General features: G+C 38.7%; 1 protein-coding gene across 7 annotated transcripts in view; it reads left to right on the top strand.

Moving 5' to 3' along the window:
- Positions 1 to 25,647, top strand: part of STAG1 (STAG1 cohesin complex component) — a 205,442-nt gene that overhangs the window by 17,580 nt on the left and 162,215 nt on the right. The window contains exon 1 of one of the 7 annotated variants that reach the window (XM_087740485.1): positions 11,301 to 11,319. The exons of the other annotated variants lie outside the window; for them this stretch is intronic. The gene's annotated coding sequence lies outside the window, so the exon portion shown is untranslated. Of the gene's footprint in view, positions 1 to 11,300; positions 11,320 to 25,647 lie in introns of those variants that run through there. 7 annotated transcript variants of the gene reach the window in all.

A 25,647-nucleotide genomic window follows, 5' to 3' on the forward strand; every position in this document is an offset into this window, starting at 1 on the left:
AATTATTTCAGTCTTACTACAGTGGAGTGGCAACTTAATTGCATTGGTTTAATGTGAACTGGTGAATGTGACAGAAGAGCATATGGAGTATGTACTGTTAGGAGCCTTTTTCTTGACTGAGTATCTAGTTGTTAGATTTATAGTACAAGATGTGTTACTGTGAGGGGCTTGGGTGTTTCTGTGATCAAACACAGGTAGAAGACTTCAATGGCAGCACTGTAGGAGAGGGAAAACTGAATCTATTTTATATCAGTGCTATGTCCTAGATATGTCATCACCTCATAGCATATAGTCTATGAGAAAACTGTAATTATTTTTATTAATGAAATGAATGCAGCCGCATGTAAATTTTTAGTTACACCACTGAAGAAGGCAGATGTCATATTACGATTGCATATTGTGTCAGATCTGCTCATGATACTGCTGTCTACAAGGTTAAGTCCTTCTTACAATTCTGTTTTTGAATGGTACCTGCGAAAATATAAAGCCTTAGACAGAAATCAACTTCATGCTTTTTTTTTACTGAAAAGGTATAAAGAAGAAAAAAACCCCAGGCATAGGAAACTGAAATGCAGCAAAACCTAGCAGGCAGGGATGGGGTTTTTACTAAATGTATTGAATGGGGAATTAACTGTAAATTCTCTGGGAGCTCTATAATTAGGATTTTTTGTACTTATGAAGAATATGCAATTTTCAACATATACATTTTAAAACATTGAACACTGTATGCTTTAAGCATACAGTGAAGTCCAAGTTTTGCCCTGCAGGTAAGACAGGTACCTTCCATATGAAATTCACAAGTAATTTCCAGTGTTCCTGGAAAAGAGCAGTAAGCCTAAAGAAGTTAGTTTAGGAAGGTAATCTGTTCCATTTTCTCTTCTTGGCAGTATTAAGACCAGATTTATGAACACTTTTGATAAAGAAATGTAAAAATCAGTGATGGAAATTGCTCTAGAATTGCTTTTGAAGCACACATTTCTCTTTTGTTGCCTCTTCCAACCAGGTGTGGGAAGGCCAGCTGGCAATTCTAGCATGTATGGTCTGCTTCGGAAGTGTCCCGAGGCTTTGGGTAGGTTGATAACGTGTTTTGCTAGAGATTTTACAAATGCACGTTAAAGCAGCGTATCCTTATTGGAAAACATTATTTAGAAGGCAAGGTATGACAGAGGCAGGAGAATATGGTAATAACAGTAGAACAGGCCAGGCTGAGTTAAACAATAAGAGGTGAGACTGCTCTTATCTTTCCGGCTGAGAATCGATTAGACTAGTGTTGGACTTGAAATATGTAATTAATGATGAAAAGAGCCACTAGCAATTTGGACTGTATTGAACATGAACTGTATAATGAAGTAGAGAGGTGAGCTCAACCACATTAAATGGGAGAACCTGTCACATCTATAATATTAAAAAGCTGTCTCAGTATTAGAAAACTGCAGTGGTAAAGTACTCAGTAATTTAGAGCATTTAGCATAAAAAATCTGAATGAGCTAATTAAGGGTATTAAAATAGTTGCAATAAAATTTGAATATTGAAATTTTATAAAAGCTCTAAGCAGTAATTAAGGATGCTATTTTAATATATAAAATTCATTAAAGTTGAGCAAAGAAAAACCCTGCCGCAGCTCACAAGGGAAACCGTAAAAGGAAAAATCTGCTTTTAAATTCTTGTTATCATCTCTCTATTGGATTTAGTTAAATAACGAAGAAGCATCAAACTAGACTATCCTCTTCTCATTCATAGTATAATTTGGGATATTCCCATGTCCTTGCTAGAATTGGAGTAGATAGCCATTTGCATGTTTATCTAATTTTATACTTCAGTTGATAGGGGATTAGAAACTACATTGTGATTTTTTTGTCTGCTCTGTATTTTCCAAGATTTTTCCATTTTAGAGCTTCTAAGATCATGGTTGAAATAAAAGCTATACTTCTCTGCCTAATCAAGCAGCTTCCTCGTTTTTAGCTGCTGAAGGGTTTTTGGCACTCTGTTTTCAAGCTATCCTTGCTATAGCTGTCAGGCTACTACTGCTTAGATAACGGCAGCTCCCTGAAGAAAATGAAGAGAAGCTCTGTGTTTATAGCAGCTGGATGTCCCTTTTGATGCTAGAACTGCTGAATTGAGCAGTAGGAGAAGATCCAAGCTAACTCCTCATCAACCTTGCAGACCTGTGGATAAGCTCCAGCAGTAGCCAAGAAGCTACTGGGAAACAGAAGAAAGCTCTTTGGCAAGAAGTTCTCTTGTTCCACAAATTTCTTCAAAAGCTCACCAGAACCCATAGTCGGTTATTCTGAGTATTGAGTTACATCTTGTCACCTGGAAAGATACTTCTCCAAAAATGTTTACATACCTGTGTTTTTGAGCCATCCACCCTCTCTCCTTGCAGTAAGGTAATTGTTTGTCTTTTGTGTGACGGTGAGTTGGATTAAATAAATAGAACGGGGCCTTTCAGCTTGCCATCAGCTTCTTTTTCTTAACCGCTTTCCACTGGGGATAATCAGGATTTCTTCACTTGTTCCGAGGATCTGCCTCTTTCTGCTAAAGTATCGGTGTTCTTTATCTAGCGCATGCTTTTGCCACTGCAGTAGAGATTTACGTGGGTGAGTCTCTGAGCAGGTTTGAAGGTTAAGACTAAGGCCCTTTGAGGTAGGGGAACATGTAAAGGCTGTGAACTGTGCTTCTTGATGACTAATCTTTGTATTAGCATCATTGACTACTAATGACCACCATTACCTTTTTCCAAGAATGACAAACACTTGAAGATTTGTATCAAATTCTGAGCTGTTCTAGCTCCCTGTTAATGTAAAGTGTCTTCCCTAAATGGAATTCCCTTTTTGAAACCCAAAGTAGGAGAATTAATGCCTCGTGTGTCACGGAACAAATAATACTGAAAATGTTTCCATTATCTCTCAGTTACTCTGAAGTTTTATCCTTACTGCATCTTCCTCGAGAAGTATTTCTGAAAAATAAGGCTATTAATTTAGTTGGCTTTTCCTCAAATTAAAGGGAAAGTGCTTTTTCTTCTTACATATAGCTGTACAAGTGAATGGATATTTCCTTGATCACTCAACTAAATTCTCCATAAAATAGTGCCAGGGCTCCTAGAGCACTCCTTTTTAGCACTACATTAATGTGCTTTGTAGTGCTTCTCTTAGCAGGACTGTAATCAATACAGTACTTCATAATTTCTCAGGGTAGACTCAGATTTAGCTAGGAAGTGAGTATTAATGTCTAGAAATTATTCTCTGGAAGTGATTATGCTCTTAGTTCATTCAGGAAACAAAACCAACTTGTCCTGGACCAGGAAGCTGCCTCTCGTCCTATACCCTTATAGTAATTTATTAAGCTATCTGCATTCATTGATGTTGTCTGTTTTTACCACTGCTTTTCATATTATCAGAGACGTCATTAATAGCTTCCTCTTCTCTGAGATTATGTTATTGTTTCTTAAAAGCCACTTATCAGTCAAAGTTTTTTTTAAACAGCAGAAGAATTCTGAATGTCCTGTTTACAGATGACCAACTTAGAAGATGACTTAAAGTCAAAATCTGATTATGTTAGTGTGGATGAAGTATAATAGACTTAGATGTTCTTTGCGTATGCAGCTCTCCTATGGTCTTGATGTTTGCCTGGGCGGTGGGAATCTATTTGTAGTGATAGGTTAATGGTTGGACTCGATGATCTAAAGGGTCTTTTCCAACCTTAACGATTCTATGATTCTATGATTCTATTGAAAACTGTAAAGTTGAGCCGTGCTTTTCTTGCGGAAAGTCCAGGCACTTACTTGTAAAGGAAGTGGAACTTCCAGTCCAACAAGGACTGGAAAATGAACTGAGTTGGGTTAAACTCTGTTCCTCTTTGAGAGGAACAACTGCATTTATCGTATAGTAATTTAATTATTTATTCCTTTATTGGAAGGCAGTCCTTCACATGGTGATGTTTCATATACTGTTTTATCATTGATAGTTTACTGTAACTTCCTAATTGTTTCCCATTCAGGGAGTGTAGTTTTGTGGGTCTAGACGTTACCTAGAAAATTGCCCTTAAGGAAAAAAAAAAATCTCTCCAAACATTTTCATGGGTTTAGCTATGTTTGCAGTAGGCGTTTTAGTTTCATTAAATGTATTTTGAATTTTTATCAACTGACATAATGAAATATTTCTTAGATTTAAACGTTTTGAAGAGTTATATGCTCTGTTTCATAACCTACAAACTAATAACATAATGTACCTTTTCTTGAGGTTCCAAGATGGTGCACTTATAAGCAAAAAATGCTTGTCAACTGGAAACAATTGTTTGTACCACCTCCGTTCCCTAATTTTTGAGCCTTTCCTCCCCCCACTAAAAATAAATAAATAAATTAATAAAAAGGCTAACAACTCAGAAGGGCAAAATGATGAGCATTAAATCCTGTGCTACTAAGCTCTGGGATATTTGAAATAGTTTTTTTTGTTTTTTTAGAATGGCCTCGAATTCTGGGAGATTTTTGAAACAAGCCTTTGAAGTGAGGAACATGTATTAGTTTGGAAACAGAGAAATCAGTCCTTACAAAATAGTTCTTCAGTGCACATTTAGTTATCTGTGTGTATTCCAAATGCTTTTAAGGTAGCAAAGGAGCCTAAAGATTTTTGGCAAATATATGCTGCTTGGATAGAAACCCAAGAATTTTAACAAATGTTTTCTGGGGAATTTCTTGGCTTTTCTTGGGCTACGTAATTTATATCCATGTGGGCAGTTTGATGTCACCTTTTGAAGATTCATGATTTTTAGTTTGGTTTTCTGAAGCAATGTGGCTTTGTAAGTGTTTCAGTTGCTGCTGCCCCTGCCAGGACAGTCCGGTGTGCAGTGAGGGGCAGAGAAGGGGCTGGGAATCCCATACAGGAGGGGACAAGGAACAGCAGTTTGGAATGCTTTTGTATTGGTAATTTTGGTCTCATTTTTAAATAGGGCAGGGGTTCAGATTTTTTTATGGTACGACCTGACGTTATTTAAATGCATTAGAAATTGTATTGGGTTGCTGCATGTCTCTTGAACACTGTGACCAATTTCAATCCATTTTGGAGGGGGTGGGGGTGTCAAAAAAAAATTCTGCAGTTTTTGTGAAGGTAGATAACCGGCTAAAGTTACTCTTTAATATCATTTCCCTTTCCCATCCCACTCCTACACACACATACTCTTCTAAATAAAAACAGCAGCAGGATTTAAATTGTTGTTATATATTAAGAGAATCCAGCCAGAGTTATAGTACAGTAATCCGTTCAGAACCAGGCTTCATTGTTTCCACGGCTCATGAAACTGCTGGAAAAGACAAACATGACGAAAGCATAAGCATACAGCAGTCTCAGTTGGACAAACACTAAAAAGAGAGCTCTTTTATCAGGGTATCAGGCTGGCAGCAAAGACTTTTGCATCTGTGATTCCTGAAAACAGAAATAATGTTCTTATTCTAGAAGAAAATCTTGAATACGGTTTAATACAGAGCAATTACATTCTCAGGAAAGAGAGCAGGAGGAACAGAAAAATGCATCAATACCTTCTCAGAACTCCCTGTGAAGCAGTTGATCAGATTTAGGATCTCACTTGGTGGCTCGTGATATGTTCTTGCTAATTAATTTTTTTTTAAGTGGGATTGTGCTTTACTGTCCCAAAGCCACATCATCCACTTATTGCATTGACAGAGAGAAATCTGTGTACAAGAGCAAAGTACTGCTAGATGAGATTTTCTTGTTGTCTGGGTGAGGAGATGGTTTCACCATTTACTTCCCCCCCCCAAGTTGTTACTATAGTTCCCTAGGGAAAAGGGCTTGATGCACTCAACCTGTCACACTCGGGCAGCAAATGGTTGCAGGATGGGAATGCACACTGGTCAGTGTAACAGGGAATAAGGTTGTATTCCACTTTATGCATATTGAATAAAATTTTACAGATTAATATTTTAATTTAAGAAGCACTTTATTTGTTTTAAGAATTACATGTTGAAAATTGGCAACTTGTTGGGAGCAGTGATCCATATGCCAGGGAAAAATTCAGCTCGTTTGAGGTTTCAGGTCAAATTTGTCACCTGTCATCTTCGATGCAAACTGAGTTTTACGCAGTGCCAATGACAAGTGGGGAGTTATTGCTAGATTGCTAATAAATATAAACTTGTACGGTTTAATGTTAGAAAACCCAACCCTCAAATAAAAGGAAAGCCTGATGAGTCCCACAGCCTTATTGCTCATACCTTTTAAGAACGAAAGTGTGAGAATTATCTACATGACAAATAGGTTATTGGAAAAGCGCCATGTAGGATTCATTTAAACAATCAATTTTTCATGTTAGTGCTAATGTATTCATTTAGTAAGAAATGATTATGTTAGTGGGATCCTGATAACAAAGCTGGTATTAATGTGGCCTTTTGACTTCCATCTGAAGAAAAATGGAAGCCAAAAGACGGCATGAATTTTCAGTGATAAGCATCACAGTTCAAATCTTTAATTATAATGGCAAATTTATGTAGAAAGGCAACAGTGGGATTTTGTAAAACATATCTTGTTTATGTGAATGCTAGCACTGTATCTCCTCCAAATAGTAAGACTGAAGCAGAATACAGGATAAAATGTAGAGACTCATTTTGGGGTAAAAAGAACCCAAGAAGTGCTTGGACTCAAATGTTTGGGGTCAACAAATTAATTCTGGGAGGGTTTTATGGAAGGTAAGTAAGAATACAGTTAAACAGTATACTTACTCTAAACTGACTGCAGGCTACCGCTGGAAGATGTATTCAGTTTCTCCTCCATGCTTCTTCCCTCGTTTTCTGAACTTTGTGCTCTTGTCAGCACAGTCTGCATCATAGCAACGGTTAACTTTTTGGAGGAATGTATTCTAAAATTGTGACTATATCATTTTTCAGCTGGAAATATTTCCTACTTAGAAGGAAAGGCCTGGGAAAATACATGAAATATTTGAGACCGAAGTAGAGAAGCAGGCATTCAAAGGTGATTTTGCTGGTAGACCTGAACTTGGTGACAGGAATGTAAATGGGGGCACGGACTCAAGAACGAGGGAGGGGATGGGGCAGGATGAGACCTTCATTTGGGTCTGGAAGAAAAGAGACGGGGGAAGTTGGCTCTGTTACTCTTCTGACTGAATCTGTGGTCCTTGAGTCATGGTCATTGAAAGCAAAGTAGAGGAAACTGCACCCGTCAAGATCTACGTGATTGGGGTTCTCGCGTTGGGACTGATAGTTTTCCTGAAGATGTGAAGGAGAAGCAGAAAAACTGGATCTGGTCTGGCTGTGTGGGTGGAGAGCTGGGGATGGTCGTATGCCCAGACTGCTAAGGGGTCACTCTTCTCTGAACTTCAGGTGATGCCTGGAGATCACAAGGTGGATGTCGAGAAGACAAGTGGGGATTTTGTACTGAATAAAGGAAGAGATCCAGAGGGGAGAGGCAGATTTGGAAAGCAAATGGCAGCAGCTGTAGTGTTGAATGTAGATGGTAATGATTTGTTTATTCTTAGAGGGCAGGTGGAATATGACTACTTTTTTGAATAAGAAAATAAAGCATACAGGGTAGGTATTAGGGAGTGAAAAGTACTGACTTCAAGGATAATGTTGATAGAAAATCTAATGTATGTAAATGTGAGCAATCAGGAAGATCTGGATTTTTAGAGTGTTCTGGAGGAGTATGGCTGCACACATGCAGTTGTCTTGTGCCCTGCTCTGGGCTTTTGGCCTCAGTCAAAATACTGGTCTTTACAGGTCTTCTGCCCAGTGTGGTGTTTTTATTATTGGAGGTGTATTTATACTGGTGTTTAAAAAAAAAAAAAATTAACCAGAATGGGCATCACTTTTTAAATAACTTTCAAGGTTAAGATATCCTGCCTCTCTCAATTATTTAAAGGTTTGATTCATGAAATTGTGATCAGGTACCTTCTGGATTTCAAAAAAAGTTGATTACAGTTTAAAATCCTTGTTATAAAACTTTGAGAGTTGTATTTACAGGTATCTCACTGAAAAGGTTAAGGGAAACTTTATTCTCATATTGTTGAAGTAGTCCTGTGCCTCATGACTGCTGCCAGCTGTCCAGAGGCAGCAGAAAAATATTTTCTTCCATCTTGATGTGAAAACTGGCTTTTTAAGGCAATGCTTTTCTTGCTGTTCTTCAGAGTGTTATATTGTCTATAACTAAAATGAAACATTGGTTATTTGTGCTCTTGCCTGCTTTGCTCATACGGACTGACTGCCAGATGGCAGTCAGAAAGAAATGCCCTTGTACCCCTCCTGCCCCTGGGCCTCGCTACCTTGATGAGCCTGGAGATCTCTCTGTCTCTCCCCCCCCCCCAGCAATCTTATCATATATTTGTTTTATATATATATATATATAAAATATATAAACATATATTTAATTTAATAAATATAAATAATATATAATAAATACATATTATATATAATAAATATATATTTATAAATATATATATATATAAAATAAAAATATAGATATAAAAAAAGGATCAAAGTTTCAAAGTTAGTCCTTTTTAGCCAAGCTAAAAGGATTGGTTGTGATTCAGTTTTTAGAAGATCCTCCCTGTTAAATCCGGGACAAGTGGAAAGCCCCTATAGAAATTGTTGCATACATGTAACCAGCCTGATGTACTCGGTAGAGCTCATCGAGACTGAGCTGCTTACTGAAGTTATGCAGAAGTTTAGGCAGTATATCTTACTCTATATTCTGATACCCATAGTGTCTTCCAGAAGGATTTCAGCTAGCATCAATACTAGTACGGTTTCAAAGACTGGGTACTGCAAGAGCTTGATGTTTATGCAGAAGCAGAAAATATAATGGGAAAGCCTTTTTTTATCTGTCATGTGCAAAAATGATTTGAACAGGATTTAGAGGATGTGAGAAAGGAAATTGAAACACTTTTCAAGGTCACATTGGAGCTGAGAAACCACTGCAGCGTTTCTTTCTGTATCATTGACAGAGGTGGCACTTGATCCAGAGTCTCTGCAAAACTCTCTGGTTAGCCTTTATGTTTTATAGAGAGAATATTCTCCACTTTAAAATGCACTTACCTTTCAAAGGTCAGGCAGGACAGTCCATGAACAGGACGTGTGTCATGGCTGAGATAGACAAAAAATTGGCATTTAGTACATGTACTTTCATGAAAATAACCTGCTAGGATAAGGCAGGGTTTTGAGAGGAAACAACACTAAATAAGCTACTGTTGTTAGTACTACATTACTGTCACGTTTTTTTAATTGTGCTGGTTGAATTTTCCTGAAGTTTTCTTTCTAAGAATAGCTAGTTGGCATTTTAGATGTGTACTCCTTTACTATGGTTGTGCTTTGTGTATAATAGTTATCACCAAGTATGCCAACCAAAAATTGGTAGATGTCTAGGTCTGGAGAAAGAGAGTGTGATTCACTTAGTCTGATTGCTAATTAGAAAAAACTTGACCAGGTGATTTAATGAAGTCTAATGAGACTGAAACTGTATACTTAATTTTTGGTTTATGAAACATATTTTAAAATACAGCATTGTTTCTTATTACAGGGATTTTACCCAAAACAACAGAAACCTAAGTTAAATTATGTTTTCTGTATGTTCCCGTAGATGATTTTACAAGTAGCTTGGACTTGCTTAAATTAAACATTTAATGGTAGATATGAGTGATTTCCCCCTTCAAGACTGGAGTGAAGTTTTTTCATACTTCATGAATTTAGTGCACTTAAATAGAAATACAAGAGTTATATCTTGCTGCTAAATATGTGATCTTTTTTTTTTATTGGTAGTGAGTCTAAGCCTGCAGTGGGTTTCCAGATATTTCCTTTTGTAGGCATAAAGCCACAATGTTTTGTTTCGTGTGTTTTTTGTTGGTTTTTGTTGTTTTTGGGTTTTTTTTGTTGTATGTGATGTGTTACTCTGAGCTGTGGTTATTAATTGACAGATGAGTTACACTATGATGGCACTTAAAATGCACAACATGTATTTCTGAAAGCAGTCGTTGCTATAGCAACTTTCTAGTAGGTCACTGGCAGTGTTGTGTGTGAGTGTGTGTGTGTCTGTGTATGATTTGGCTGTTAATGCAGACTAATACTGGTAGAAAAATGAGAAATGTAAGAGTCAGAAAGAAGGTAGCCCTTCCCCCCTCCCTGTCCTCCCCCCTCAAAATCAGGGTAAGATAATTTTGTGGAGAAAATGCTTACTTAGGATATTGCATGTATTGGCAAGGAACTGGCTATCAGCTGCTATAATGAGATGTTTTCTTTCTATTTATGCAGAGATGATAAAAAACCCCAAATTGCCTTAATCTCATTCTGCTTTTCCTTTGACATCTTCAGAGTTTGGTTAGGAAAGGAATACATGTTCAGTTGATCCGAAAGCAATGTGCTGTATTTATTGAGCATGAAGAGCTATTTTTAAAGACAAAGTACATCTGTCTTATATGCGGGAAGTGAATATTTTGAGAAATTGCTTCTTTTTCCTCACTTGTAAGATCTTTCAGCAAAGTACAATGCATTTCCATAGCAATTTAGGCCAATACAAATCTCGTGTTCCCCTGGCTGCTCCCGTCTCTTCCCTAGCACTAGTCTTGTGCTCACATGAACAAGGGGTAAGCCAGTTCAGGGAGCTGATCCAGATACAAACAATTTGAAAACAATTTTTTAAATTGCTAGATTTCCTGGATTGCGTAAATGGGCAGAAAGCCACGTGCCAGTACAGCCACAGGAGAGAGGAACCACGGTAGCTGCAGTTCAGGTCAGTGTACGTGGATGGCAGTGACTGGGATTTTCAGAGGGGCTGAAGGTGCCATTTCCTGCTGAGTACTAGTTTTAGTTTGCTCTGAAACTTAACTAAAAGTACTGTGGAGAGGACTCTTTTCCAAATTCTTTGCATTTGTATTCTTCTCTGAAATAATTCTCTAATAGTCTCTTCTGTTTTTTTTTTTTTTAATAGCATTATGCTGCTCTAATTAGAGAGCATTCATATATCTCTTTTAGAGTGATCAACCTATAGCCAGGCCATTATTTTCAGTCTTGAATTAACACTGCCTTAAGATATTAGAAAATTAATGATTTAAGATAATACATTCTAGATTATGATAAATGAAAATAATGTCAAGTGTAGCAAGTGTTTTATGATACTGTAATCCACAAGATTTTTTCTCAAATTATAGTGTTGTTGTTTTTTTTTAAAAAACAAAGTATAATAATGTGAACTTTGTTTTGTGTTGACTCTCTTGTTCTCCAAAAGAAATGAACAAGCCATGCTGCCGTTGCAATTGAATCAATATGGTAAAATTGTTCTGCTGTCTGGATAGAAGCAGTGAGAAATCATGGTAAGGAGTGGAGGGAGGGCAGTAGGACTTGAGCCGCTTGCTACCTACCTTCTTTTCTTTTCCAATGTCTCCTGTCTCTCCATTCACTGGTTTGCTGAGGGCCAGACCAGTACCAAAGCTACCATAAGGGAAGGAACAGAAACATGTGGCCAGGAGTAGGAGGAAAGAATGAGGATTGCATTTTTGACAACAGCAACCCGTCAAATTGGTTCAACCATCGTACGAAACCTCATCTGACGACTCTACTGAAAAAGAAAATCTCTATTCTTGTGTTGGGTTTGGTTCCCCCCGATATGTAGCCATAGAATCATAGAATGGTTTGGATTGGAAGGGACCTTTAAAGATCATCTAGTCCAGCCCCCCTGCAATGAGCCCGGACATCTTCAACTAGATAGGGTTGCTCAGAGCCCTGTCCAACCTGACCATGAATGTTTCCAGGGATGGGGCCTCTACCACCTCTCTGGGCAACCCGTTCCAGTGTTGTAAAAAAATGTAAAAAAATTTTCCTTATATCTAGTCTGTTATATCTAGTCATGTTCTCTGTGTTTTGAGAACTTGATTTGTGGAAGTGCTAAGTGTTGATTTAACTGCTGGAAAAACACTTCCTTGACATTTCTTTAGCATTTAAATAACTGTTGAATGCTTTATTAAATGTACTCGTATATATTGTGTACTCTGGAAAAGCTTGGTCTAACTTTGCCTCAAGGGTGAAGGCAATGCTTATAGATTAATGTTTAAATTTATTTGAATAATTTGTAGGGAGATGGAGATAGGACCAGGTATAAGAAAAATGAAAGCTTGTATGTTCCTTGTATTTTCTGTAAGGGTTGTTCCTAGAGGAAGCGTTCCCTTATTTAACTCCTGGGGTTACAGTTTTCAGTTAGAACTTGTTCTTATCTCATGGGAGTTGAGAATCTGTTTAAGGAAATGTTTCAAAATATTCCCACTCTTGCTCTTACAGCCTGACAGTTTCAAATATCAGTTACCGTATGCATTTTCATTTTATGTAACTGTGTAAAAGATACTGAAAATCCTCTTCCTATCTTTCAGAAGTGCAGAAGAAGGTGTCTGCAAATTCTGCAACATTTAAAACTGTACAGTCTGATCCCTTCTCTGCAAAAACAAAAGTCAAGAAGTCTTACAGGGAAAAATAACCTCTTGTATAGATCAGCTGGAGAGCCTCAGCTTCTGGAGATGGCAGTTTCTTTCTTCCAGAGCTTCTGTTAAGTTTCATTCAGTTTTACCAGCAGTGCTTACAGAGCTGTGCTTTTTCTATTTTCAGTGTCTTGTATTTGATGGTAGAGATAAGACAATTCTATTCTCTTCTAGGCAAGAGGCTTTTTTCTTCTCATCCGTTAATTTTTCCTTTTTTTCTTAGTGTCATTCACCGGGAAGAGGTTTGTAAGGCTGTGTATATCAAAGTAGCAAGTTGACATTAGCAGGCCTGTTACAGACCATCATTGTAACTAAGCAGAGAATTCTGTGAGTAGCAAGTGGTTTTCTGTTCCAGTTATTGAAGATAGTGTGATACATGCTCTGAACATTGACCTTAATTTTCATCATACAGAATCAGAATGGTTTGGGTTGGAAGGGACCTTAAAGATCGTCTGGTTCCAACACCCCTGTCATGGACAGCGACACCTTCCACTAGACCAGGTTGCTCAAAGCCCCATCCAACTTGGCCTTGAACGCTTCCAGGGATGGGGCAGCCACAGCTTCTCTGAGCAACCTGTTCCAGTGCCTCACCACCCTCACAGTGAAGAATTTCTTCCTAATATCCAATCTAAATCTACCCTCTTTCAGTTTAAAGCCATTACCCCTTGTCCTATCACTACATGCCCTTGTAAAAAGTCCCTCTCCAGCTTTCTTGTAGGCCCCCTTCAGGTACTGGAAGGCCACAGTGAGGTCTCCCCAGAGCCTTCTCTTCTCCAGGTTGAACAACCCTAACTCAGCCTTTCCTCATAGCAGAGGTGCTCCAGCCCTCTGATCATCTTTGTGGCCTTCCTCTGGACTTGCTCCAACAGGTCAATGCCCTCCTTATGTTGGGGGCCCCAGAGCTGAACGGAGTACTCCAGGTGAGGTCTCATGAGAGCAGAGTAGATGGGGAGAATCACCTCCCTTGACCTGCTGGTCACATGTCACACTTCCAGGTGACCAGGATGCAGCCCAGGATATGGTTGGCTTTCTGGACTGCAAGCATACATTGCTAGTTCATGTTGAGCTTCTCATCAGCCAACACCCCCAAGTCCTTCTCAGGGCTGCTCTCAATCCATTCTCTGCCCAGCCTATTGTGCTTGGGATTGCCATTCTTCTCTTTCTTGAATGAAGCTGTGACCTTCCACAGACTCTCAAACCAGCCAGATACCTGTAAACCCCCAACACATTTTTAAACAAGTTTTGGTTGTATCAGGATAGCCTCGGGATTCCAAGTTGTTCCTGTTGTTGGGTCCCTCAGAGATGTTGGCTTATGCAGCATGGCTCCTGTAGATTCCTGATTTCATCTGCTAGCCTGTTTTCTGTGAGGCATCTCGCTGCAGCTGCTCTGTATTTCTAGTCTATTGGTAGTTAGTCCTCAATTTCCTTTCTCAGTTCACGGTTAAGTATCTTTAGGGATCGGGGCAGGGAGGCAGTTTGGTTGCCTTTTTTTTTTCCGATGGGAGGGGAAAGGGTTACTGTTTGGGTTGCTGGAAAAGCCCATGTTTTAGCTTTCCAGAACCACAAGGTTTCATCTCTGGGTATCTTTAGAAAAATAAAGCACTCTGCCAGTTCATGCTGGAACTCTTGATGGCTTCATTACAAGCATCATCCGATGGCACAATTTCCAAGTGAGGTGAGATCTCTTCTTTCTTCTGTCTCTTTTTAAGTGGTGCGTTTTGGCTAAAGCATTATCTAGGCTATTTCATTAAGCTCAACAGCTGCATTAGTCCAATGAACTGTTTTGGTAAATATCTCCCAGATCAAAACTTCTTCCTTGTCTAGGAGGAAGGACTGCTGTCAGCGTTACTGGGAGAAAGCACTTTTGACTAGGCTTTAAAGCTCACAGAACAGTAGCATGAAAATGAATGATGCTTACTCAGACACAGTCACTATTTCCAGTTTTTGTCATCTGCTTGTCTAAGTAACTGTTCAGAAATAAAAAAAGGTGTTCCCATATTTCTGTAAGCAATGCAAAATACAGGGGAAAAAAAAGAGCATCAGTGTTTGCAACTTACAGTCTAGGTATCCAAGTAAATTGGTGATAGCTTTACAGTTGTGTTGTCATCATGTCTTCAAATCAATGTCTTTGTATTGAGTCAAGAGGAAAAACAATCTTAAAGGGCAAAGAGGAAGAAGGTGAGAAATAAGTTGTTGTATGGTCAGTGGAGTTAGTGAAGCCTGGTTTCATAGTCCCGTTATGTTCCTTACTGCAGTAAATCCACTAGTTTACCCGTGTCCTTGAAGGCTCTCTGCTCTGTGTGTGGCACCTCTCTTTGCAGCATTGTGCACCTCAGTGCCTTCCCTGGGCTGGGCAGAGCAGGATATGTGGGCGACTGGCTCTGAGCTGTGTGCCTGATGAACAGGACAAATAGTAGCTCTGCTGATCCAGGCCCCTGCCTCCACCCTCACAGGAGCACTAGGCTCAGCCAGTGCTTATTTTAAAAAATAATCTTTTGAGGTACCTGTCCTTCTGTCAAATCTGTTTGCATTTGGCAACATGTTCAAAAATTGTCAAGAGATGGAGGGCAAACAGCCTGGTTCGATGTGAAGTCCTTCAGAAATGAAGCTGAATCAGCTTCTTGTCCAGCTTGCATGTTGTCTTCTCCCTTCTTGCCTCTCCTCCTTGTATTTCAGGTAACGCTTGTCTGATTTTTCAGTTTGTCCAGTTTGGAACTGGGCTCTCAACTGATTTCACACAGTACGATTGATTGTCGTCTTCCATCTGTACAATCATCATTCCCCTATCTGGAGCAATGAACAAGCAATGAAAGAGAGATTATTTTCTTTTCAAGCATTTGTTTCCCAAGAAATTTTCCCTTTGAATGGATTTATTGTGGTGTGCAAGCCATTTTTAAACAGCAAAGAACAGACAGTTTCACCCCCTACTGACTCTTCCTAGGGTTGTTGGCTAACCAAAATTCATTTCAGCACTGAATGATAAAAGCTTTTCTTCAGGATTATTTACTGAGCTAAAATAAATCTTGTTCCCAGGTGCTAATTTGTCTTTTCCCTAGTGATACCTGCATTTTAGACTATTGCAGAACTATTTCCAATTTTATGTAGTACTTGATAATAACTTCTCTCCTGTTTCTTTGATTTCTTGTGACTGGTGTGTCAGGGAGGTCATTAGGGAATGCTGGTGGGTAGCCAACCCTGTTTAGCTTATCTTTAATTTCTTGAGTCCTTAGATTCCTTTTTTCCCCTCGTGTCAGAATCCACATCAGGAGAGGCCTGTAGGTACAGGTAATGTATTTTTTAGGTCAGTTGACATTGCTGTGAAAAAGTAGACAAGCGTCTGGATCAAACATCTTTAGCCTGAAATAAAATCACAATCCTCAAGCTCAGTACAGGTGGAAAGCTGTGAGCTCTGCTGCAGTGGGGGGAGGATGTTAAAATCAGTATTTTCTGTGTGTGGGGCAGAGAGATAAGTTATCTTGGCCTTGGAATATGGAGGCATCATAACCTAGGGATGGATGAAACTAATGTGTAATAAAGTCACTTTCCCTTTTGAGTCAATTATTTAAAACAATTGTGAATTTTTAATTTCTAGCCATGTGTTTTCCTAAGTATTAAGGATCAGAAGTGAGAACCTAGAAGTGAATTTTCTTTTTTTCCTGTGAAGTGTTCTGCTGGTGAATCATTATTTCTTGAGTGTTTCCTGCTAGTCCTGCTGCTTTTCACCTGTGTAGTTGTGGGGAAGTAATCTTGGGGCTTTGGTGAATTATGTTAGTCTGGGATCTGTGGGTTTAGGTTTGAATTTTGGTCGCAGTATGAGGCATTTATGGTCACTCAGGAAACATGTTTGCAAGGCTTTTTATTTTTAACTCCAACATGGTTACATGTGTCCATTGGAAAAATGTGCTTCTCCTCACAAGTTTATTGTGGTGGTTGGGTTGTTTTAAGATTGGAGGATGAGAGGAAAGTATTTTAAGGCATGCTTTTCCAGTAGAGGTTTTAACTGTATAACTGACATAAGTCATAGGCCGTGCCATTTGTAATAATTGAGGACATACAAGCATTGGCTATTGCAGTACATTTCAGCGATGTTTATTTGGCTCGTTCAGAACGTAGATATATTTTTGTGTAGCAGTGTCTTTGGGGAAAGTTCTCTTTAGATCAGTGAAGGAGTGCAATGACGAGTGCCCTCACAGCACATGCTGTGGTTCTTGATGCACTGCCTAGATGTTATGGCTTGTTTGAGTTTTGCATTGTTGCTGGCTTTGCGGCAGTAGGTGTATTGGCCTGGTGTACAGGAAACCGATATCAGTGTAGGCTCTGGGAACAGTTTGATAGAAAAGTGTTTGCTTGGTATCACACATTGGATGACTTTGAAACAGTATGAGTTTTCAGACTACAAAACAGATATCAGCTCTATGTTTTAGAAAAAGAATAGGCTTGGCTATATCTTTAGAATCTCTTAAGTAAGCCCATGAGGATTTCAGCATATTTATGGGTCTGTTCCAGTACCTTTAGACTGATGCAGTGTCAGGTTAGGATGGATTGAAGGTATTTAGCAGCATATGGATTCTGGAGTTATTGTTCTTGTAAGTTATTAAGGCAAAATATGGTATCACAAAATGAGAAACTGGAGATCTGACTTAATACATTTGTGGTAGCATTGATGACTTTGATGGAGGGATGATTTAAATTCTGCAGTTTAGTTTGTCTTGAAGATAACTGGCTCACTAACTAGTAAAGAGAGAAGATCTTTAATGTGTTCTGATGTTTTTTGTTCCATCTGTTGTACTTGGATTAAAGACCTGCCAGGCTTGTCGGTCTTGGGGAGCATATAAAAAAGGTCCTAGAGTAGGAGAATAGGGTTCCTTAGTTTATTGGGAAGAGAACTTGAAACAAGTTTTAAGGTGAAGAGGAATCAAATCAGAGTTGTCAGCTTGTTTTACTGATTGTCAGGGTTTGGGATTACTATAGCTCGCTCTTTGGTATCTAGGACATGGTGGGATTTAAGGCTTGGGTAGTTTTTCCCTGAAAGGCTACAGTTGTGGATTGTTTCAGAAGAGGGGTTGTAGTGGTGCAAGACATAGGTGAAGGGTGTCTGGTTTGATACGGGGTTGGGTTTTCTCAGGAAATTGTTGGGGTTGGGAGGTAAGGTATGATTCTGTAATTAATATATATTTATATTTCTATTTAATGACTTTATTGGCTAACTTAATCTTTTCTGGTCTACCTCCACTACATTTTTTGGCTCTTGTTCAGTTTTCACAAACTCTTTTTAGAGACTTAGCAGGTATTTGTAATTTAGGTACTCTGGCTAATGGGTAGAGGAAGGATATGGAAATTACTTCCTCTCCATGGTACACCACTGTATTCTGTCAATACTCTAGCAGAGTGTCAAGAATTAAGAGTCAAAAGATCTGTGCTACTATGAGCTTTTTTGAGAAGTCCCTTTTATGCTAAGGCAAATGTGTTGTGGTTTTTTGTTTTTTTTTTTTTTAATCATTTATAGAGTTATTTGGGCTAAAAACAGTTAACAATTGAAGGAAAACAGCTTTCTTATGATTCTTGTTGAAATTTATTCCTGCTTAAATGAAAAGCATCAGTGGAACCCCTGTCCACTTAATGATAGCACAAGTTAAAAACGGTTACTAAAAGCAAGGGTATTTAGACTGCTTCACTGCAGAAAGATAGCGTTATGCTACTTATAGTAATGCCTATTGGATATTTGCTAATCCCTTTATTAAATGCAGCCTCTCTTCTAAGGAGCTCAAAACATGAGGGATTTAATAATTTTAAAAAATCCACATGCCCTTGTGCACACAAAAAGATTGTATTTGAGTGAAAAAGGAACCTTGGTAAAACAGATCCTAATTAGCTACATCAGGCTGAGGGTTAAGCTGAATCTCTAACCTGTTAATAGAGAGGCAATAGTACAGGAATCCATAGGTTTTTGTCATATGAACATTGCTGAAGTCCCTGGACTGGGAAAAACTGGTACTCCAGGATCTTTCAGTTCCCGGACTGATAGCATTGAAAGGCTCTCTTGGCCTAAAGCTTTGTAAGGGTTATCTCTGGAGTAAGTATGAATACTGAGTAGAGGCTTTCAATGGCTCAGTCACACCTAGATAATGTCCAGAAATCTTTGCTGTTTGAGGGACTTGGATCATGAGATCTTTGTAAGGACAAGGATCTTGACAGATCTAGCAACTAGGAAATTGATGGAGCTGCTTCTCGAAGCTTGGAGTCCAAGACATGTAGTTTTCTGAATGAGCAGTTTTCAGTGGTGGGAATGCTTTAACATAGTCCTTCGAAGCTATGTTCTTTTGAAGAACCATTATGCCTTTGTGTTCTTTTGAGAGTAGGATAATAAAGTTGCCTATCAGGGAATTGGTACTATATTACACTTCAGAGTGGTCCTACATTTACTTCTACTTGATACGTGCAAGAGTCTCTCTATATTAACTATTAAATATTCTTTCTGTTAGCAGCTGCATGAACTTAGAGACATTATTTTAGGGACCTTATTTTCCTTGAGCCTTTGTGCATGTCCCCATAAGATCGTATGAGTACCACAATTAGTCACTTCAGAGTTTTTAACTTGTACGTGACTTCAAAATGCATGTTTTCTTTGGTAATCCAGACAAAATGTTCTGCAGTTCCTCTTGGCTTTTCTCATCAGAGTCCCATGTGAGGAAAAAAGACAAAACAAAGAAACAAATGCCCAAAGAACAAAAACCGGAATAATTTTGAGAGTTTTTTCCTTTATTCCAGTGTTCTGTGCATTGAGCTTTGCTTCTTTTTGTGAAAATTGGTTTTATTGTTGGCAATTTTCCAGATGCAATGAATAATAAAACACCAGATGTCCACTGCTGAGAAAAATTACAGATGAGTAAACACTTTTCTGAGGTAGCATAAAAATCTGTTAACATTGCTTCTGGTGTGCCTGTGGACTGTCTACGTTCTTGCCTGTTGTGCTTTGTGCTGTACAGCGATTAAAATCCAAAGCCTGTGTGACCGTCTAAATGTGTGTGACTACACCAGAGATTCCTGCCTTCCTCTAGATGTGGATTATTTTGCAGGAATAAGCAGTCACTCACTGAAGTGTTTCAGTGTGAATTTAATTGTTGGATTTAATTTTAATTATTGTCATACATGTATTTGATTGAGGGTAAAGTCACAGAAACATTAGAAGAAATGGGAGGGCAAGAGGGGATATCAAGAGTTCATCTAGTTCTCACCCTGTCCCCTCTAGCAGTTACAGTAACGCCATGTTTTCAGACCCAAAGCAAGCTGTGTTCCCAAAGCCTTGTCTGTTTTCTCCCAGCTGTTTCAATCTCCTAGGAATAAGCTTTTTTCACAAACTTTGCTGTTTGTTGTACCTGACAAGTGTGACCCATCTATTTGGGAAAAGTAGCAAAATCTTCAGTGGTGGATAATTCATATTTTCTTGAGCAAACTGTTAGAGTGCTTCACTAGTCATTGTCAAGTTTTTCTCAGTGTCTTACCTGAATTTTCCTTGCTGCAGTTTAAACCTGTTACTTGTCCTTTTCTCACTCTGAGAAAGTTTATTCTCCCTCTCCATTGCCTTTGCAGCAGTTTTTATTTATTGAAAAAGAAGTCATCCTCCTTCAGTCTTGTCTGCGTGCAGCTGTAGTCCTCTGTTACTTTCCTGCGCACATGTATTTCTGAGCCTCCTGGAGCGCTGGCTTGGCCTGCTAAAATTAGCTATGCAAAACCCTGAAAAGTTTTATGCCATTTTAGTGAGCTGAATTGGCTTACTAAGAAATCAGCTGAACAGGATGGCCCTTTTTGGGGGGAAGCATTTCATGTCTTGATAACTCGGCTATCTTTTAAAACCCTGTCCTAAGGTATGGTGAACACTTACGCTATTCATACTGTCATTCAGTCTTTTGCTAGTTTTCATTGATTGCTCAGTCTTGTTTGGGAGGATGAATCCACAGTTTCTATGATAGGCAAAATCTCTCTTGACTTCAAATTTGTCCCATGGGCTTTTTTGTGACTTTTAATGCTCTTGCATCATCTTAAAAAGATGAGTGAGTTTATCTTCTCAAGACTCCTTCTGAGTCTTGGAAATACCAGTGCAGAGAAGCAGATGACTTCAAGGATCCATCTAGTCACGCTCCCAATTTGAGGACAGTAGAACCTAACTTTCTAGAGCCCTTTTTATTATGTATGTTTTGTGTTCAAAGCGGGTAGGTAGGAGGCTGGTAAACAGCTGATGTTATCCTAATGGACAGATGGCAAGGAGCAAGTTGTTAATTTAGACCTTAATCATCCAGATATTGGACTACAATTAGAACTCAGTGCCTTAACTCTTGGTCTTGTGCAATCAGACCATAATTACTTGCCTCATGAGTGACGGAGTGCCTGTACCCCCCAGTGATCTCAGTCACAGTTGTGAATGCTCAGTGCTGCAGAAAATCAGGTCAAGTGTCTCACTGGGTGTCTGCAGAGTGAGGAGCATTATGTCTGAAGAGTCTGTAAGATTAACAAAGGGAAAGCAAGCTTGTTTTCATATGTTCAGTCCATCAAGTTTATTTTTATTTAAAAAATAATTACAACTTGAAAAGGATAAAATTTCTGTTCTCGAGCAAGCCATATCTACAGGCAGTCATTTGCCCCAAAGCATTTGATTAATACCTTTAGTGTTAGCAATCCTAGGCATTATAACAAAGCAGTATATGATGCTAATATAGTTAAACTATTGAAGTAAACACTAGAGATGATCAAACAAAATTGTCTGAGTGATGTGTGACATTTGAATCAACTACGCTATTATAACCATGGTTAAAAGATTGTATCAGCTTTCCTGTGTAATCTTAGTGTCAGTGCCTTGGCACAGACATGCACAGTACAGGAATTAGCTGCTACCTTCTGAAAATAGTAGCAGAAGATACAGAAAAACTGGTTGTTTTTGGCAGCTCACACATTTTTAGAGACTGAAAACTAAGTATAGAAATGTGATAGTATGACTTAATGGTGGGAGGTTTTTGTCATTTAAGAATTTTTTTCCCAGCTCTGCAAGAAGTGATTTGCGTAACCTTTCAGTGTGAGGTCTTGCATTCGTAATTGTGAAGAGCACAGAATAATATTGCACGCTAGAAAGTGAGACTTCAGGTTATTTTTCTGGCTGACTGGGCAGGACCTTTCTAAGCTGAAAGCATTTGGTGAGAGGAAGCAGCAACAGCTGTTTTGCTTGTAGAGTCAATTCAATGTGTTGGTGCAACTGTAGAGTGCAACTGAGGAGACAGCTGACATGGAAGGCAATGTTGAATGGACAGCTAGGGCTTGCCACATGATAATTCTTGCTCCCACATGTGTATGTAATGCATCTGGAAATACCTTTAAAGAATGAAGAAAAAAAAAAAAAAGAAACTTTAGTCAATGATAACGGGCATCTACTAAATCTAAATGCTTTAATTTTGTGTACAGCCTCACTTTGTTGTTCTTGGCCTCACATTTTTCTTGTATTATACACATTACTTCTGTGAGCTTGCTTCCCTTTTTTTGTTTTATGTATTCATTTCTTACTGACATTTTCTGAGGAAAAAACAACTGTCCATCCTCAGCTTGCAGTTCTGATAACTCCATCCTTCTGAAAGACCCCTAGCCAAACCATATGCCACACTGTTCAAAATTGTCCCTTTACTGCAAAACAAAATATGTCCGTGTCTCTCTTGTACTGGAGAGCCCAGCACTGGACACAGCGCTCCAAGTATGTCTCATCAGCTCTGAGTAGAGGGGAAGGGTCACATGCCTCGATGTGCTGGCAGTGCTCTGCCTAAAGCAGCCCAGGAGATGCTGTCGGCCTTTGCAGCAAAGGCGCATTGCTGGCTCATGTTCAAGTTGTTGTCCACCAGGATCCTTGGATGTCTTTTGGAAAAGCTGCTTTCCAGACAGTCAGTCCCAAACCTGTGCACAGGGTTGTTCCTTCCCAGGTGCAGGACTGTGCGGTTCCCTTTATTGAACTTCATGCGATTCCTGTTTGTCCATTGCTCCAGCCTGTCCAGGTCCCTCTGAATGGCAGCACAAGCATCTGGTGTATCAACGAACTCTCCCAGTTTTTTGCTTTTGTTGTTGATGTGCTTTTGCAGGTTGGGAACTGCAGGTCCTACTGGGTATTAAATGAATAACAGCAACAGCAGAGACACACATTTGGGAGAGGGATGTGGAGTAATAATAATATGTCCAGTGTGCTTTTGAAGGATGTAGGAAACAAAGCATCACCATACTGTTCTGGCCTAATTGTTTCTAATAATACCTCCTTCTGTCACGGTTAGACTGGATTAAGAATATTGCAGACCACATATCGGCAGAGCTTGCCTACGTACTTCAAGTATTGAAGGAACTCACTAGTGCTTAGTGCTAATTTTTCTGTCACTTGGACTTTCAATCTTGGTTTAAATACTTACTGAAATGTGATAATGTGAAATTTAAATTTTGTGTAGAACTTCAATGAAATTATCTTAAAGATAGGCTAAATAAGCATTATGCCTTGTTTGGCCTTAGATGATGCTATGTATTTTCAAAATTAGAGCTGGAAGAGGTGGTTTAATTTGGCTTTCAGTTCAAGTGGCTGCAGGGTCAACATGAATTAATTTGTTTCAAGTTTCAAACCTGTAGCAGAAATAAAGCTTATGCTTATAGAAATACATAAACCAAAGCAAACAAAAACTCCTGAGTGATGAAGAACACAACCCAGCATTTGGTAAATTTGTTACAGGGTTAGTTCTGGATGACTATTTTTCTAGTTCTGCAGGATTTAGAATTTACACTTTCAATTTCTAAATATTATTTTCACTTTGCAGATGAGATAGCTGAGCAGGAAGGATTTAAGTGGTGTGCCCAAGACCAGGCATGGGGTTGGATAAAGCAGTAAAAGGCTAGAATTTATCTGCCTGGCTGTGAGATCTTCTTTTCTCTCTCACCTTGTTGATCAAAGCTTTTGGAGCTCTGTCTTTGCAACGTGCTGCCTTCTCACAGAATTGTCGTTTGCTGCTGATGCAGGCCCTTTGCTAGCTGTCAAACGCTGTTGTTGGGCAAGACTATTGAGGGGACAAATCTTGTCTCTAAACTCAATACAAAAAAACTTGAGTTTTACATGTCTTGTTTTATGGTGCTGTGCAATGGTGTGGTGCACCGTCATGTATTACAGCTTCTTGTCTGCACAAGCGGTACGTTTGGAGTTCTCAGACTTCCTTTGGGCCTTAATGGGATGGAGAAGTGTATTGCTTTATCAGTTTTCAACCTGCAAGAAAAGACACAACAGGGAGCACTGAGGGAGAAAGCATAGTAATTTTAAATGGAAAATGAAGTTATGGTGTACAGGCATTACCAATTAAGTAGTAGAAGGTATTGCTTCGTTAGGGTGAGCCATTGTTTGAATATATGTTGCACTTGGATGGGACAAGGTCACTTGGTCAACAAGGAAAGGATTTTGAATGGGAGTCTGTCAAATACCAGTTATCTTTTTATTTTGGATGTATTCTAGGCAATGGAGTTAATAATGATGTAACTCTTATTGCTAAACTTAGTAGTTGAGGTTTTTTTGTTTGGATTTTTGTTTTGTTTTAAGTTTTGGTATCAGCTTTATAACATGTAGGTACCTAGTTTATAATAAGGTTAGTTGAACCTGATTTGGTTGTTGCTACCAGATAGTTGCTTGGAACAACTCTGCCAGGTTTGTTCATGTCAATCTTTCTGTTTGTTTGTTTGTTGTTTGGCTAAAATGGGTAGATTACTTCAGCACCAGAGAGGCAAATAATCAATCTAAAGACTTAAAGGCTGCAAAAAAATATAGGAAATATTAATAGAAAATATTGATGGAATGCATGTATCAGATTTATTGTTGTAAAATTTTAGAGCATTTTTTAAAGCGAAGCTCATTATGAGATACTTATTGAAGAAAAATTATCATAAACCTGTCAACTTACTAGAAAATGCCCTTTTTTTTTTTTAAGCAGTTTTATATAATGGTCATTATGTCTACCCTGGTTATCGTGCATGGTTAAAAAAAATAGAAGAAAAAAAAGAAACATTTACTTGTTTTCCCACTGTGTGTTTCAACGAATGGTCTCTTCTACTGCCTGCTTTATATTTTTCTATAGATTATTTTTAATTATGCCAGCATAAATTTATGTAATCTTAAAATATAGATGTGCAGGTTTAAAAAGCTGCAAACATTCTAAGGTCATTAAAATTGGAGTTGAATGAAAACATCAGATTTTTTAAAAGCTCCTAAAATAGAAGCAGTTGACTACAAGTTAAAGGACTTGTTCAGCTATATTGTGTTTATTATAGTTTAAATAACCCAAAATGCAAAAGTATGAAGTGTTATTTCCCACCCGCTCTTCTCTTCCCCAGAAGAAAGGTGACAAAATGGGAATCTGTCTCAAGCTTTCAGGATTTTTTTATCAATGCCTTAATTCTCAGGCTGAATAGGACAGAAATGAGGAGAGTTCAATTTTCTTGTTTGTAAGAACATAATCTTTAAGAAACAGGTGTTTCTTTTATTAAAACCAGAAAAAAAATGTGAAGGTTCACATTTGTGTAGTCCATAAGGATCAATCATTTTTCCACAGTTGTCAAACTTAATTGCACGACTAAATTGAGAACTCTGTTCCAAGCACATAAAGCTTTTCATTAGTCACTATAGCGACTTATTTTATTTCCAAACCAAGCCTAAGCAACATGGGTGATAATTTAAGATTGAATTTTGGAAGCAAGTGGTGGTGTTTCTTTGAGCTTAGAGGAATGTTACTGTTGAGGGAAGTTGCAAGGCAGTTATCCCAAGACCGTTCAGGATTTCCTAACTTCAGCTGAGTGTCTGGGTTGAGAAGGAGAGAGTTAGCATCCAGAGCATAATAGCCAGCAGGACTGTGTTGGATGCATGTGAGGGATACAGATGACTTGGATTGTGTACCGGGGTGGTGTTATTCCATGCAATGTCAGTCCCACAAAATGGGCAGGATTGTGCCTTTTCTTTTTGGGCTTGTGCCTTTTCTTTTTGGGCTTCTGCCTTCCGAGCTGTTCATTTTCCAGCTCATCAGCATTGACAGTTCTTGTATTTAAGCACTCTTTGGCTTAACCCTTGTTAAGTGCCTTTATTAACACAAGTCAGTAGAGGGGCAACTTTGCTATCTTCTAGATGGTCCA

Source organism: Nipponia nippon, unplaced genomic scaffold (assembly GCF_047370975.1).
Source record: "Nipponia nippon isolate SJK-2023a ecotype South Korea unplaced genomic scaffold, ASM4737097v1 scaffold_7, whole genome shotgun sequence".
Classification (NCBI taxonomy): Eukaryota; Metazoa; Chordata; class Aves; order Pelecaniformes; family Threskiornithidae; genus Nipponia; species Nipponia nippon.